This window comes from Pogoniulus pusillus, chromosome 4 (genome assembly GCF_015220805.1).
Source record: "Pogoniulus pusillus isolate bPogPus1 chromosome 4, bPogPus1.pri, whole genome shotgun sequence".
Taxonomy (NCBI): Eukaryota; Metazoa; Chordata; class Aves; order Piciformes; family Lybiidae; genus Pogoniulus; species Pogoniulus pusillus.
The window spans coordinates 3,712,024-3,725,576 of NC_087267.1; the positions used below are offsets into that span (position 1 = coordinate 3,712,024).

Sequence of the window (13,553 nt, forward strand, 5' to 3'; positions counted from 1 at the left end):
CAGCCCAGAGACCGTGGATCAGTGTAACTAGAGAACTAATCTAGTAGAACTGGTCTAGTATCTAATTGGAAGAAGGTTTCTAAACTACCCACAAATGCTATTTACAGCAAGGATTTGAAACCTTGACCCTTCTCTCTAAGTGTCTCTCTATTCCAGAGAGCGAAATCCTTTCAAACCCCCCTCTTTTCCTTCCCTCATGCCAGCTCGGGGCCGATTGCCCCAGCCGGGCACTCCTCCCGCATGGGCACAGCCCCGGCCGTGGCGCTGCGCGTTGCTATGAACGCGGCGCGTTGCTATGAACGCTGCGCATGCGCCCCGCTGCCTTGCGCTCTCGCCCTCACTGCTGCCGCCCTGTGGCCATGGGCGGGCACTGCTCGCTGCCGGACGCCAGCTGCGCTGCTTCGTGCTTCCAAAGGGGCACTTTTACCCCAAGCTGTTTGCAGATTGAGGCTGAGTTTGCCCAGAGCAGACCCGGCAGGTATTTAATATTCGTTGCTGTTTCCCAGTATTGCCCAGTGCCTCTCAGTGACCCCCAGTATTGCACAGTCAGGCCTGCTGTTGCCGGTAACCCCAAACTTCCTTCCCAGTGCTTGCAGTGACCCCCAGATCTCCAAATCTTCCCAATGCTTCCACGGGGGCGCCAATGTCCTCCCAGTATCCCAGACTCTTCCTGATGCTTCCACACTTGTCGTGTTGCTATGGGCAGGGCGCATAGGGCGGTGCGCCGCACCCCCTCTGCCTCACTGCTGCCGCCGTGTGGCCGCTGGGAGGGACTGCTCCGTATTTGGTGGCTACAGGGCATCAGGCAGCGGCGAGCTGGTGCATTGCTTTATGTTCCATGGCTCTTGGCCAGCTAGGAACCCCAGGGGAAGGGAATTTGAGCATGTGATGGGTTAAAGGATGAGGCTTCCTGTAAAAGGACTCTGGAGGGTTTTGTTGTTGTTGTTTTTTAATTTTCTGGGGGCTGCAGAAAGGGTCTGGAAGCCTCTAAAGGGGGGTGTGGGTCCATCTAAAGTGGGTTTGGGTGTATCAGAAGGTGTTCTGGGGCTGACAAAAGGGTTATGGAGGCCTCTGGCTTCTTTTGTGGGGTAGTGGAGCCTCAGGTTTGGGGTTTTGCTGGATTTTAGGGTGTTTCACTCTGGTTTTTAGTGTCCACACACGCCCAAAAGTGCCAGCCATTGCCCCCACCATCATCTAAAAGGGATCTGGTGGCATCTGAAGGGGTTTGGAGGGAGACAGGGGAGTCTGGGGGGCATCTAAAAGGGTCTTGGGGCATCTACAATGGGTTAAAGGTAGCAAAAGGGCTTTTGAGGGCATCTAAAGGGGTGTGGGGACATCTGAAGGGGTTCTCTGAGTATCTAGCACAGGTCTGGGGCCCTCTTTAGGGTGTCTGTGGGCATCTAAAGTAGATGTGTGGATATCAAAAGGGGTTAGAAGGACATCTAAGGAAGTCTTGGGAGACCTTGCGGGCTCCCAGGGGGTCTCTGGAGGGTCCTGAAGGAGCTCGGGGTGCTCTCAGTAATGCTCAGTGGTTTCTCTGGGGTCTTCTATGGAGTTGTAGGGTCTCACATTGTGGAGTTGCACAGGATTTGAGGGAATCTAACTCTGGTTTTTGGTGTCCTTTCAGGCCCAGGACCCCCAGCCATGTCCCTCCTGGCATCTTCAAGATCAGCATGGCCAGCAGAGCAAGGGAGGGGATTCTGCCCCTTTACTCTGCTCTTGCCAGACTCCACCTGCAGTACTGTGTGCAGTTCTGGAACCCCCAACACAAGAAGGACATGGATCTGTTGGAGGCAGTCCAGAGGTTGCACCGAAGATGCTCAGAGGGCTGCAGCAACTCTGCTATGAGGACAGGCTACAAGAGTTAGAGCTCTGCAGCCTGGAGAAGAGAAGGCTTCCAGGAGACCTTGGAGTGGCCTTCTAGTATCTGAAAGGGGCTAGAGGAGGGCTGGGGAGGGACTATTGACAAGGTCTTGTAAGGACAGGATGAGGAGGAATGGGTTTAGAGTGGCAGAGGGGAGATTGAAACTGGATGTCAGGAAAAAGTTCATTCCAGTGAAGGTGTTGAGACACTGGCACAGGTTGCCCAGGGAGGTTGTGGCTACTCCCTCCCTGGAAGTGTTCAAGGCTGGGCTGGATGAGGCCTTTAGTGACCTGTTCTAGTGGAAGGTGTCCCTGCCTATGGCAGGGGGTTGGAACTGGATGAGCTTAGGGGTCCCTTCCAACTTAAACCATTCTATGGGTCTATTTAAAGGCAATGTAGAGGCATCTAAAACAGTTTGAGGGTGACAAGGTGGGGTGTAGTGAGCATCTAGAGGAGCAGGTAGAGGGGGTCTGGCCCTGTCTTAAGTGCATCTGTGGGTATTTAAAGTGGGCCTGGGGGACATCAAAGGGGGATTTGTGTGCATGGGAAGGGTTCTGGGAACATATAAAGGTGTCTCTGCAGGGTCCTCAGTGTGGTTTTGGGGGTTTCTCTGGCGCTGCTGGGCACTGAGCATCCCAGCGCCATGGACTCTCACGGTGGCTGCTGCCCTCTTGTGGCCATAGTGAGGTACTGCTTACTGGCGCTCTCCCAAAATCGACACGCGTTAAAAAATCAGCTTTAAAAAAAAGGTTGTTTTGGTTATGAGATTGTGGATTGCCATATTGTTTCTCCTTGGAAAGCAATCAGAACAAGATGTGCTCTCCTGATGTTGTCTGAAATGAATGCTGTCTTGAATTCAAGGGTCTGGGGGCTTTAAATTGCCATAGTTGATAAAAGCATTCACTGACACCTAGAAAAGCTAAGAGGTTTATTTTGCTGCTGCTTGGACTGTCCTTTGAAGTAACTTGTGGAAGTGATGTATCAATGCTCATTGGATATACATAATAGACCTGCAAGATTAGGAAATGCACAGTAAGTATGTACTTACTAAACATGCAAACAGTGTTCTTTAACAGGTTAATGGTCAGCTGCTGAGACATGATGTAGCAACGTTTCTTATTGTACTGCAACAATGGCTGCACCACAGTCAGACAAAAATAAGCAAAAAAATCAAGACTACTTCTCTCCTGCCTTCACAAGGGCAAACTGTAAGACCTTGGCACATTTATTTTAGGTAAATAGTCCCTTCCTGATGTTTGGCTTTTCTGCACCCAAAACTTGATTTCACATGATAGCCTTTAAACAGTTGTTCCCACAACTGATTTGCTCCAGGGCAGCACAGCAGAAAGCAAGCAAGTGAGCAGGCAGGAAACCTGATAGATGCTTCAACACCAGACCCTAGTAACTGAGCACTGCTCTATCAGGCAAAGGCAGGCAGAGGCTCACCAGCCAAGTCTCTCTATCTTTCTCTGTGTGTATTCATTTCCATGATGGCCCAGATAAATCTAACTTGCAAATGTAAACACAAAATGTATGCTGTGCCTGAGCAAATGAAGCAGGCAAAAAGTCCAAAGCCAATTTTGTATTACCTTTGCTTTATTTATCAACTGCAGCAAGACTGAAAAAGTTTGTATTAGAAAGCATGAGAAAGGCATACAACTTGGTCTGTGTGTGTCAGAAGGCTAGCAAGTGAAATCAGCTCTACCAGCAATCATAAGAGACATCATAGAATCATAGAATAACCTGGGTTGGAAGTGACATCCAAAGATCACCTACTCCAACCCACTCTGCAGTCAAAAGGGACATCTTCAACTAGATCAGGTTGCCCAGAGCCCTGTTGAGCCTCATCTTGTATATCTCCAGGGAAGGAGCCCCAACCACCTCCCTGAGCAACCTCTTCCAGTGTTCCACCACTCTCCCGTAAGTAGTGGAGTTGGCAATTGCTCCATAGAGAGCTTCCTTTTAGTTTAAATAGAGCAACAGTCGGAACGGAGCTGCCTGCGCTTCCTGTGCTCCACAGTCAGCCCAAGCAGCAGTTCTGTGCAGCCCAGAGACCGTGGATCAGTGTAACTAGAGAACTAATCTAGTAGAACTGGTCTAGTATCTAATTGGAAGAAGGTTTCTAAACTACCCACAAATGCTATTTACAGCAAGGATTTGAAACCTTGACCCTTCTCTCTAAGTGTCTCTCTATTCCAGAGAGCGAAATCCTTTCAAACCCCCCTCTTTTCCTTCCCTCATGCCAGCTCGGGGCCGATTGCCCCAGCCGGGCACTCCTCCCGCATGGGCACAGCCCCGGCCGTGGCGCTGCGCGTTGCTATGAACGCGGCGCGTTGCTATGAACGCTGCGCATGCGCCCCGCTGCCTTGCGCTCTCGCCCTCACTGCTGCCGCCCTGTGGCCATGGGCGGGCACTGCTCGCTGCCGGACGCCAGCTGCGCTGCTTCGTGCTTCCAAAGGGGCACTTTTACCCCAAGCTGTTTGCAGATTGAGGCTGAGTTTGCCCAGAGCAGACCCGGCAGGTATTTAATATTCGTTGCTGTTTCCCAGTATTGCCCAGTGCCTCTCAGTGACCCCCAGTATTGCACAGTCAGGCCTGCTGTTGCCGGTAACCCCAAACTTCCTTCCCAGTGCTTGCAGTGACCCCCAGATCTCCAAATCTTCCCAATGCTTCCACGGGGGCGCCAATGTCCTCCCAGTATCCCAGACTCTTCCTGATGCTTCCACACTTGTCGTGTTGCTATGGGCAGGGCGCATAGGGCGGTGCGCCGCACCCCCTCTGCCTCACTGCTGCCGCCGTGTGGCCGCTGGGAGGGACTGCTCCGTATTTGGTGGCTACAGGGCATCAGGCAGCGGCGAGCTGGTGCATTGCTTTATGTTCCATGGCTCTTGGCCAGCTAGGAACCCCAGGGGAAGGGAATTTGAGCATGTGATGGGTTAAAGGATGAGGCTTCCTGTAAAAGGACTCTGGAGGGTTTTGTTGTTGTTGTTTTTTAATTTTCTGGGGGCTGCAGAAAGGGTCTGGAAGCCTCTAAAGGGGGGTGTGGGTCCATCTAAAGTGGGTTTGGGTGTATCAGAAGGTGTTCTGGGGCTGACAAAAGGGTTATGGAGGCCTCTGGCTTCTTTTGTGGGGTAGTGGAGCCTCAGGTTTGGGGTTTTGCTGGATTTTAGGGTGTTTCACTCCGGTTTTTAGTGTCCACACATGCCCAAAAGTGCCAGCCATTGCCCCCACCATCATCTAAAAGGGATCTGGTGGCATCTGAAGGGGTTTGGAGGGTGACAGGGGAGTCTGGGGGGCATCTAAAAGGGTCTTGGGGCATCTACAATGGGTTAAGGGTAGCAAAAGGGCTTTTGAGGGCATCTAAAGGGGTGTGGGGACATCTGAAGGGGTTCTCTGAGTATCTAGCACAGGTCTGGGGCCCTCTTTAGGGTGTCTGTGGGCATCTAAAGTAGATATGTGGATATCAAAAGGGGTTAGAAGGACATCTAAGGAAGTCTTGGGAGACCTTGCGGGCTCCCAGGGGGTCTCTGGAGGGTCCTGAAGAAGCTCGGGGTGCTCTCAGTAATGTTCAGTGGTTTCTCTGGGGTCTTCTATGGAGTTGTAGGGTCTCACATTGTGGAGTTCCACAGGATTTGAGGGAATCTAACTCTGGTTTTTGGTGTCCTTTCAGGCCCAGGACCCCCAGCCATGTCCCTCCTGGCATCTTCAAGAGCAGCACGGCCAGTAGAGCAAGGGAGGGGATTCTGCCCCTTTACTGTGCTCTTGCCAGACTCCACCTGCAGTACTGTGTGCAGTTCTGGAACCCCCAACACAAGAAGGACATGGATCTGTTGGAGGCAGTCCAGAGGATGCACCGAAGATGCTCAGAGGGCTGCAGCAACTCTGCTATGAGGACAGGCTACAAGAGTTAGAGCTCTGCAGCCTGGAGAAGAGAAGGCTTCCAGGAGACCTTGGAGTGGCCTTCCAGTATCTGAAGGGGGCTAGAGGAGGGCTGGGGAGGGACTATTGACAAGGTCTTGTAAGGACAGGATGAGGAGGAATGGGTTTAGACTGGCAGAGGGGAGATTGAAACTGGATGTTAGGAAGAAGTTCATTCCAGTGAGGGTGTTGAGACACTGGCACAGGTTGCTCAGGGAGGTTGTGGCTGCTCCCTCCCTGGAAGTGTTCAAGGCTGGGCTGGATGAGGCCTTTAGTGACCTGTTCTAGTGGGAGGTGTCCCTGCCTATGGCAGGGGGTTGGAACTGGATGAGCTTAGAGGTCCCTTCCAACTTAAACCATTCTATGGTTCTATTTAAAGGCAATGTAGGGGCATCTGAAACAGTTTGAGGTTGACAAAGTGGGGTGTAGTAAGCATCTAGAGGAGCACATAGAGGGGGTCTGGCCCTGCCTTATGTGCATTTGTGGGTATTTAAAGTGGGTCTGGGGGACATCAAAGGGGGATTTGTGTGCATGGGAAGGGTTCTGGGAACATATAAAGGTGTCTCTGCAGGGTCCTCAGTGTGGTTTTGGGGGTTTCTCTGGCGCTGCTGGGCACTGAGCATCCCAGCGCCATGGACTCTCACGGTGGCTGCTGCCCTCTTGTGGCCATAGCGAGGTACTGCTTACTGGCGCTCTCCCAAAATCGACACGCGTTAAAAAATCAGCTTTAAAAAAAGATTGTTTTGGTTATGAGATTGTGGATTGCCATATTGTTTCTCCTTGGAAAGCAATCAGAACAAGGTGTGCTCTCCTGATGTTGTCTGAAATGAAAGCTGTCTTGAATTCAAGGGTCAGGGGGCTTTAAATTGCCATAGTTGATAAAAGCATTCACTGACACCTAAAAAAGCTAAGAGGTTTATTTTGCTACTGCTTGGACTGTCCTTTGAAGTAATTTGTGGAAGTGATGTATCAATGCTCACTGGATATACATAATAGACCTGCAAGATTAGGAAATGCACAGTAAGTATGTACTTACTAAACATGCAAACAGTGTTCTTTAACAGGTTCATGGTCAGCTGCTGAGACATGATGTAGCAACGTTTCTTATTGTACTGCAACAATGGCTGCACCACAGTCAGACAAAAATAAGCAAAAAAATCAAGACTACTTCTCTCCTGCCTTCACAAGGGCAAACTGTAAGACCTTGACACATTTATTTCAGGTAAATAGTCCCTTCCTGATGTTTGGCTTTTCTGCACCCAAAACTTGATTTCACATGATAGCCTTTAAACAGTTGTTCCCACAACTGATTTGCTCCAGGGCAGCACAGCAGAAAGCAAGCAAGTGAGCAGGCAGGAAACCTGATAGATGCTTCAACACCAGACCCTAGTAACTGAGCACTGCTCTATCAGGCAAAGACAGGCAGAGGCTCACCAGCCAAGTCTCTCTATCTTTCTCTGTGTGTATTCATTTCCATGATGGCCCAGATAAATCTAACTTGCAAATGTAAACACAAAATGTATGCTGTGCCTGAGCAAATGAAGCAGGCAAAAAGTCCAAAGCCAATTTTGTATTACCTTTGCTTTATTTATCAACTGCAGCAAGACTGAAAAAGTTTGTATTAGAAAGCATGAGAAAGGCATACAACTTGGTCTGTGTGTGTCAGAAGGCTAGCAAGTGAAATCAGCTCTACCAGCAATCATGAGACATCATAGAATCATAGAATAACCTGGGTTGGAAGTGACATCCAAAGATCATCTACTCCAACCCACTCTGCAGTCAAAAGGGACATCTTCAACTAGATCAGGTTGCCCAGAGCCCTGTTGAGCCTCATCTTGTATATCTCCAGGGAAGGAGCCCCAACCACCTCCCTGAGCAACCTCTTCCAGTGTTCCACCACTCTCCCGTAAGTAGTGGAGTTGGCAATTGCTCCATAGAGAGCTTCCTTTTAGTTTAAATAGAGCAACAGTTGAAACGGAGCTGCCTGCACTTCTTGTGCTCCACAGTCAGCCCAAGCAGCTGTTCTGTGCAGCCCAGAGACCGTGGATCAGTGTAACTAGAGAACTAATCTAGTAGAACTGGTCTAGTATCTAATTGGAAGAAGGTTTCTAAACTACCCACAAATGCTATTTACAGCAAGGATTTGAAACCTTGACCCTTCTCTCTAAGTGTCTCTCTATTCCAGACAGCGAAATCCTTTCAAACCCCCTCTTCTCCTTTCCTCATGCCAGCTCGGGGCCGATTGCCCCAGACGGGCACTCCTCCCGCATGGGCACAGCCCCGGCCGTGGCGCTGCGCGTTGCTATGAACGCGGCGCGTTGCTATGAACGCTGCGCATGCGCCCCGCTGCCTTGCGCTCTCGCCCTCACTGCTGCCGCCCTGTGGCCATGGGCGGGCACTGCTCGCTGCCGGATGCCAGCTGCGCTGCTTCGTGCTTTCAAAGGGGCACTTTCACCCCAAGCTGTTTGCAGATTGAGGCTGAGTTTGCCCAGAGCAGACCCGGCAGGTATTTAATATTCGTTGCTGTTTCCCAGTATTGCCCAGTGCCTCTCAGTGACCCCCAGTATTGCACAGTCAGGCCTGCTGTTGCCGGTAACCCCAAACTTCCTTCCCAGTGCTTGCAGTAACCCCCAGATCTCCAAATCTTCCCAATGCTTCCACGGCGGCGCCAATGTCCTCCCAGTATCCCAGACTCTTCCTGATGCTTCCACACTTGTCGTGTTGCTATGGGCAGGGCGCATAGGGCGGTGCGCCGCACCCCCTCTGCCTCACTGCTGCCGCCGTGTGGCCGCTGGGAGGAACTGCTCCGTATTTGGTGGCTACAGGGCATCTGGCAGTGGCGAGCTGGTGCCTTGCTTTATGTTCCATGGCTCTTGGCCAGCTAGGAACCCCAGGGGAAGGGAATTTGAGCATGTGATGGGTTAAAGGATGAGGCTTCCTGTAAAAGGACTCTGGAGGGTTTTGTTGTGTTTTTTTTTCTTTTCTGGGGGCTGCAGAAAGGGTCTGGAAGCCTCTAAAGGGGGGGTGTGGGTCCATCTAAAGTGGGTTTGGGTGTATCAGAAGGTGTTTTGGGGCCGACAAAAGGGTTATGGAGGCCTCTGGCTTCTTTTGCGGGGTAGTGGAGCCTCAGGTTTGGGGTTTTGCTGGATTTTAGGGTGTTTCACTCTGGTTTTTAGTGTCCACACATGCCCAAAGGTGCCAGCCATTGCCCCCACCATCATCTAAAAGGGATCTGGTGGCATCTGAAGGGGTTTGGAGGGTGACAGGGGAGTCTGCACGCATCTACAATGGGTTAAGGGTAGCAAAAGGGCTTTTGAGGGCATCTGAAGGGGTTCTCTGAGTATCTAGCACAGGTCTGGGGCCCTCTTTAGGGTGTCTGTGGGCATCCAAAGTAGATGTGTGGATATCAAAAGGGGTTAGAAGGACATCTAAGGAAGTCTTGGGAGACCTTGCGGGCTCCCAGGGGGAGCCCGGCCTTAAGCGCATCTGTGGGTATTTAAAATGGGTCTGGAGGACATCAAAGGGGGATTTGTGTGCATCGGAAGGGTTCTGGGGACATATAAAGGTGTCTCTGCAGGGTCCTCAGTGTGGTTTTGGGGGTTTCTCTGGCGCTGCTGGGCACTGAGCATCCCAGCGCCATGGACTCTCACGGTGGCTGCTGCCCTCTTGTGGCCATAGCGAGGTACTGCTTGCTGCAACTTGCTGCTGAGGGGTCTGAGCGTATCTGAAGGGTTTAGGAGGCATGTCAGGGTTTATTTGGCATCTAGAGGATTTGTGGGCATCTAAACTGGTCTGCCGGCCTCTGGAACCTCCCTTGGGGGCTTCTGGGAGTGCCTGGAGGGTACTGGAGGAGTTGGCAAGGGGTCCCACAGGATTTAAGGGGGTCTCACTCTGGTTGTTAGTTTCCCTGCTGGCCTAGGAGACCCAGCTGTGCCCCCCCCCCCCCCCCCACCTTTCCACCCCCGGCATCTAAAGGTTATGTGGGAGCCTCTAGAGGGGAGTTTGAGGATGACAACGGTGGTCTAAGGGCATGTTGAACAGGTCTGAGTCTATCAAAAGGTCTTTTGAGGACATCTAAGAGGGTCTAAGGCATCTGAGGTTATCTAGGGCTTCTAAATCAGTGGACAGTAGATCTAAAATGAGTCTGGGAACACCTGAAGTAGGTCTGTGAGCATCTAAGTGGGGTCGAGGGCCATCTAAAGTGGGTCTGAAGGTATGAAATGAGGTTTTGGAGGCATCAGAAGAGTTACCTTGGGCATCTAAATTGGTTTGGGGTTCTCTGGGGGTTCCTTTGGGGGCTTCTGAGGGGTCTCTGCATTTAGTGGCCACAGGGCAGCAGGTATCAGCAGGCTGGTGCCTTGCTTTACATTTTGCAGCTCTTGGCCATCCAGGAACCACAGGGAGTGGCAGTTCCAGCATGAGATGGGTTAAAGGATGAGGCTTCCTGTGAAATGCCTCTGGGTTTTATTGTTGGGTTTTGTTGAAGATTGTCTCTTTCTTTTCTTGCTTTGTTTTTTAACCCTGCTTTTTCTAGGGAGCTTAATTGCTTTGCCTGAAAGGAAGCTGCAGATCTGCATTTGGCCTCAGCGACAAACCCTGACTGTGGGAGATGCTTTGGTACCAGAACGTGGAGCTGTTAGAAACCCAATTTCTCCTTGCATGTGGTTCAGAATTGCATTTCCTTTGGAAAATGGGGACAAAAACGTCTCTGTTGCTGTGAAGTGCCAGCCTTGGGGACTGACCTCTGACCACCTTTAACTTCTCCCTTAGAGCTTGCCTGGAGGAAATTAACTTCTCCATGGGCTTGGTACCTGCTGTTCTCTGTCTCTGTTGGCCCCTGTTGTTCTCCTGCTGTGTGATGAGACAGATCGAGCTTGGGCTGGCTGTCAAGCCTCTGACCTGATGCAAAATGTACTGCTCTGAGAGGGCAGTATTGTCACCAAAGCATTTGGCACATTCAGGTTGCAGAGTTTGGCCAGAGCAGATGTGGCAGGTTTGTCATACTTGGATTTGTTTCCAAGTGCTGAGGAACCTGTGGCTGGACTCTGGGTGTCTGCCTGGGAGAGTAGCAGGGAGCTTCTCTTAGGCTTTTCAGAGTCCTGATGCTTGCAAAGGAGGAGAATCTCAGGGTGTGAGGAAACAAAAATTGGAGGCAGCCTACAGATGCAGGGAGTGGCCTCTGACCTGGTCAGATTGATCAGCTGTGTTGCTGCAGCTAAGATCTCCATCAGGGAATTTTTATCTTCAGAGGCATGATTGTGGCACTTTTCAGTAAGTGGGTAGCAAGAAAACAAAGCTGTCTGTGCCTCAATGCTGTGGTGGCCAAAGCAGGTTGGAAGAGACCTCTAAGATCATCCAGGCCAACCTAGCACGCAGCCCTAGCCAGTCAACCAGACCATGGCACTAAGTGCCTCAGCCAGGCTTTTCTTGAACACCTCCAGGGACGGTGCCTCCACCACCTCCCTGGGCAGCCCATTCAAATGCCAATCACTCTCTCTGCCAACAACTTCCTCCTAACATCCAGCCTAGACCTCCCCTGGCACAACTTGAGACTGTGTCCCCTTGTTCTATTGCTGGTTGCCTGGGAGAAGAGGCCACCCCCACCTGGCTACAGCCTCCCTTCAGGTAGTTGTAGCCAGCAATGAGGTGACCCCTGAGCCTCCTCCAGGCTGCACACCCCCAGCTCCCTCAGCCTCTCCTCATAGGGTTTGTGTTCCAGGCCCCTCACAGCTTTGTTGCCCTTCTCTGGACACCTTCCAGCACCTCAACATCTCTCTTGAATTGAGGAGCCCAGAACTGGACACAGCACTCAAGGTGTGGCCTGACCAGTGCTGAGTACAAGGGCAGAATAACCTCCCTTGTCCTGCTGGCCACACTGTTCCTGATGCAGGCCAGGATGCCATTGGCATCCTGCTCTAAGAATAGTCTTTGCACAGAAATGAAACAGTTACCCCTGCACAATGGGAAGGAGCTGAGTCCCCTCCCGCTAACTGTACCGGGAGTGCAGCTGAGTCCTTGGTACCCCCTAGGCCGTTCAGAACAAACACCCCCGCACACACTGGAGTGATTACAGCTTGCACCCAGTACCAGCACATTCAGGCAACATTCCTTTCTTCCCACTCCTACAGAATAGCTGTAACACAACAATAATAAAGCAGTTGATTCTGCCCCCCTGCCCCCAGCTGAGTATTTAATTAGAACCGAATGTTATTGTTGGAAGGAATACATCAATTCCCTGGTGTCAATCTAAGGAATTGCAGCAATGCTTTTAAGACAGGCACCATGTAAACCTCAGGAAGCCTCACATATGGACACAGACTCTTGGCAAACCTAACAGAGCCTTGCTCAGTGGCCATGCCCTAGTTGAGCCCCTCCATCTAGCTCTCATCAGCTGCAGTAGGATCTGATGCTTCACTGGGAGCACAGAGGGGATATTTTGAGGAACTGATCATAGAATCAACCAGGTTGGAAGAGACCTCCAAGATCATCCTGTCCCACCTAGCACCCAGCCCTAGCCAGTCAACTAGACGATGGCACTAAGTGCCTCAGACAGTCTTTTCTTGAACACCTCTAGGGATGGTGATGCTGACTGTCCTAGCAGCAGATGGTGGGTGCTGGGAACTAATGGACTAAAAAGGAAGAATACAAGGGTGAACAACACAAACATGAATGTTTTATGCCTGCTTTTCAACTCTTGAAAAATCAATGAAGATAAATCATCTTTCAGCAGATGAGATTGTGCCCCTTTAAGAGCAGAGAAATCATGGGGCCTGGCCCCATCCCCAGCACAAGTCACTAATAAAGACCTGGTTCTGTGGTGTGAGCCATGCAGTAGCTTTATTATACATTTATCCACCTGGGAACAAAGCAGTGTATCCTCCAACCAACCCAGAGCATCTCAAGAACTGCAACTTGCAGCCATAAGGATGTGAAATGAGGCTGGAGAAGGGGAGGCTCCCAGGTGACCTTATTGTGGCCTTCCAGTATCTGAAGGGGTCTACAAAAAAGCTGGGGAGGGACAGGACTGGGGGGAATAGAGCACAGCCAGAGATGGGTAGGTTCAGACTGGACGTGAGGAGGAAGTTGTTGAGCATGAGAGTGGTGAGATGCTGGAATGGGTTGTCCAGGGAGGTGGTTGAGCTAGATGATCCTTGTGGCCCCTTCCAACCCTGACTGATTCTATGACTGCTTAGCCTATGTGAAAACTAGTACACTTTGAAGCAGAAACACACAGGGTTTGAGATAACAATTTGTAAAAGCCCCTGGCTGCCAAGCAGCTTAACAGAGTAAAATCCTCAACTCTGTCATAGTCATTGACTGCCCTGACTTGGCTTAACACAGCCAGGATCTCACCTCATACTGAATGAAGCCAGTCTTAACTTAGGTACAAAACAAGACAGCGTTTTAGCTATTCTGATATAAAAGTGTATCAATAAGACTTGAGTTTGAATCTCTTTTCCTTGTTAAGGATTCTCAGACATTCCCTCCATACTCATTCAATTCTTCCCAAACATTCCACAGACTTCTTCCAGTCCTTTCTACAGTTTCACAAGCAAGCAGAAAGAAGCAGTTAAACATAGAGGAGCTCATCCCCAGTAAGGAGACCCAGCCAGCACCATTGGGTGACATTAGAGTAACCATCAACTCTGCATCCTATTTAACTGGGGGGCCACCAGGCCCCCCAGCCTTTAATCTCCTTCACCATTCACCCAGTGTGGACCATGAAGACTCACCAGTGATGAGATGAGGAGAATGCCTCTGCTCAGTCAGG

The 13,553-nt window shown here is 50.8% G+C and overlaps 1 long non-coding RNA gene across 1 annotated transcript; it reads right to left on the reverse strand.

Annotated features, from left to right (window-relative positions):
* Positions 1 to 6,685: 6,685 nt before the first annotated feature.
* LOC135174645 (uncharacterized) lies at positions 6,686 to 13,553 on the reverse strand. The gene is made up of 2 exons (XR_010302042.1): positions 13,516 to 13,553; positions 6,686 to 6,780 (listed from the first exon to the last, which is right to left on the reverse strand). It is a non-coding gene; the product is annotated as an uncharacterized LOC135174645 (long non-coding RNA).